Source organism: Haemaphysalis longicornis, unplaced genomic scaffold (genome assembly GCF_048455015.1).
Source record: "Haemaphysalis longicornis isolate Haplotype H1 unplaced genomic scaffold, Haemaphysalis longicornis Haplotype H1 scaffold_1, whole genome shotgun sequence".
NCBI classification, from domain to species: Eukaryota; Metazoa; Arthropoda; class Arachnida; order Ixodida; family Ixodidae; genus Haemaphysalis; species Haemaphysalis longicornis.
Genome location: NW_027526203.1, coordinates 387,510,773 through 387,514,121, shown reverse-complemented (window position 1 = coordinate 387,514,121; position 3,349 = coordinate 387,510,773). Strand labels below are relative to the sequence as shown.

Here is a 3,349-nt window from a genome sequence, read left to right as displayed (position 1 = left end):
ATGCCCGAACAATTATAACAGACTCCCAAGCCTCCTGCCGTGCATATTCTTCTGGATACTTCTCCATCCAAGCAAACAACATTCTTCGACACTCCTATTCACCCAAGTTTTTCTTCATTCGTATCGTCTGGACCCCTGGCCATGCCTCCCTTCCCGGAAATGAGCACGCACATGTGCTCGCCCGAGAAATGACTCACCGGGCGTCAGAAGTCGACAGACACATCCACGATGGGCCTCTTCGATTTTCCACTTCTGGCTCCCCGCGGGCTGCCCGCGGGTAGTCCGAGGATTCCCCGAAGCCATAGGGATACACGGGAAAATCGAATGTTGGACTGCTTCTCGGGGAGTCCGCGGTGAGCCCGAGACTGTAAATCGAAGAGGCCCGATGTCTCCAAGACATCAGCTTCCATCATTCCTTCCCCCGAACCTCTCAAATATACACTCCCACTCGCCTACTACCGCACACAAAGAAAAACACTGCCTCCACACCACCACTCCCTGTCCCGCGCCGACGCCACGTCATGCGGCAACTCCAGACACACACGTTCCCAAACTTACACCAAAAACACCTCTTCTTTCCCAACCAACACCCTAGCAAGTGCATGGCTTGCAACAGCCCCACTCCCACCCTCTACCATGGGAGTGTCCGAGCATCCCCACCCTCTCCTCTCGGGAGGCTGCTCTGTCCAGCACTGCCCTGCAAGACCAGCAACGGCTGATCGAGCGGGGCCGCCGGATAGCGTCCGTCATGACCACGCTCATCGAGGCTGCTCTTCGACCAACAAATAAGTGCGATAACTGTTTTCACCGCCACTTCCACGTACATTAGCATCCCCAAAATCACCTAAATAAATTATACCCTGAAGCTGGCTCAGTGACCGAGGCGTTGCGCTGCTGATCCCAAGGACGCACGTTCGATCATGGCCGCACTGGCTGCTTTTCTGATGGAGGTGAATAGCGGAAACGCCCGTGTGTTGACATTTCGGCGCACGTTAAAGATCTTCAGGTGGTCAAAACTAATCCGGACCCTTCCACTACGGCGCGCTGATCCCATCATCCTTCCATCAATATAAAGTATGCGACATTATGTGGGAAAGTCTTCACGTTAAAACTGTTCGTTGACGTACTCTGGTGCCCCCGGGCCTGTGGCGCAACGGATAACGCGTCTGACTACGGATCAGAAGATTCCAGGTTCGAATCCTGGCAGGCTCGAGTGTGTTTTTTTTTTTCACTGTTGTGAAGAGTTTGATGTTGTGAACAGCCTGAAAACGTATCCCCGAGTAGATGTTCTTGCGATGTGTACAACCTGTTAAAATTATTTTTGCTATCTGCTTACAGCAGCATATGCCGACGCCATATCTCCCTTGGAGTTTTCATGGGCAACACAGTTTCCTGCTTGAAACCTTCCCTGGAGTTTACTGGGGAAAAAAATATATCCGCTTTAGATCTTTACTTTGACAAGATGTTTGTTACATGAACTGCCAAAAGAAAGGAAGCAGTCATGATGTGTCAGAATTTGCGTTAAACTGTCGACGTCAGGGAGTTGCTAAATTTTGCTGCTGTGGAATAATCTTCTTGTGCTGGCAAAGATAACATGACATGGGCAGAATACTTTGTCGCAGCTGCATATAGCCGTCGCAATCCATGGAGGAGCGACAGTAACAGCGAAGTTTCCAGGTTTTCACCTGGAAGCTTCGATCTTAAATTAATCACCGTGCTGTAACTATCCCCTAATTTATGATTTAAAAACTTATTTATGACTATTGCGGGTGCATAGAGGAGGCACCTCCCATACTAAAGCGCCATTGTCTCAGGCATGTAGACAAATATCGAAGTAAGCACCGGACAGCAAGAAGTGTCCAAAGCGCAAAAAATTGGCCGCGTATCTGCTGCTTTCGTTACAAATGTCCACGAAAGACGACCGTCAACATTTGCCAAGCAAATGCCTCCCTTCTCTTTCCCGCTCACCTCTCATGCTGCCCCTCTCGCGTCGCGCTCCTCTTAAGGTGAACAAGTTAAAGGTTTGCTCAAGTCAATTTAAATTTACCGAGTTCCACTACTCCAGGCGGACTGCTTCGATGCCAGAATCCGTACGGCGGAGACGCGCCTGAATCGAGGCGCCATATTTCAACGTTTATAGAACCACGTTGCCCTACTCCACGTGCGTTCCAAGCGGAACGTAGAACCTATCTAGTGGAACCTTTTGTAACTGTTTCCGTTTGATTTCTTAAAATACCGCTAGAAGCTGAAGTGGCGCGGGTGACAGCAGGCGACCGAGGGGAGTTTTTGCAGTGGATGCAGTTTGTTATTTGCTATCGCAAAAATTAAGCATCTATGAATTTGTTTTAAAGGAACACTGCAAATCTCACTTATGTATTGATTTTGTGCCTCACATTTGCGTAATGTTTTTTTCTTGTTCTACAAAGTTGACAAGCATGAACATTGCCACCGGACTTAGACGTCTAGATTTGGCCGTGAGTATATAAATTTATTGTGCAGCTTCTGTTTTACTTTGGCCGGGTGGCTGAATCGAGTTACAGACAGACAGACAGACAGACCAAAATTTTTGCGTTCAGGAAGCCCAAGAAAGACTATCGTCTTTAAAAGAAGGCTGGGGACGTGAATGGAGGTAATTTATTGGTAGAAACGTACCAAACAATGACAGGTGATGGGGCTCATTCATACGCACAGCAAACTACCGACACACTTTCGCTTCATCTTCCTCATTAAAGGGACACTGAATGGATTTGTAAACATTGCGGGAATTACTAGCGCAAAGTAGGCCCTGTTTCGATCACTCTTACTGCGTTTACGTGACTTCATTCTCTAGAAAAATCAATTCGAAAATGCTGTCTTCCTCTCTGCATTCTCCTTGCCGATTTTCTGCGACGTTTCGTATGACGTCAAAACAAGATGGCTTCGCCTGACTCAGCTACTGAACGGTTCGCCGACCCTCCGACAGAATCAGTCGACCCAGCGTTTAGTGAGCCATCGGCCGGCGGGTCGTCGCAATTCGTTCGCTCAGTTGACACTAAGCCACGGCGCGTTTGTTCCAGGAAGAATGTGGCTTTTGTTTGTAGACTGTATCAAGCTCTAAGTCTAAGTCGCTCCCCACACGTGCACATGCGACGCTTCGCTGTCTGGTACGCTAGTAGAAAAATCTGAAAATCTAAGGCAATATGAAAGCGGGAGAAAAGTCAGCGAAGTTAAGATAGGTACTAAGGAATTAAAATCAACCGAAACTTTTATCGTACAGCGTAAAACCGGGCTGCGGGAAGCCTTTTTTGCGCTGGCTGAACTAGCACAGCACTGAGCAGTACGGCCACACATCTGCGAAAGCTTTTCCGAA

General features: G+C 48.4%; 1 non-coding gene across 1 annotated transcript; it reads left to right on the top strand.

The window, feature by feature from the left end:
* The first annotated feature begins 1,139 nt into the window (after positions 1-1,139).
* Positions 1,140-1,212, top strand: Trnar-acg (transfer RNA arginine (anticodon ACG)). The gene has a single exon. It is a non-coding gene; the product is annotated as a tRNA-Arg (tRNA).
* The last annotated feature ends 2,137 nt before the right edge of the window (positions 1,213-3,349 follow it).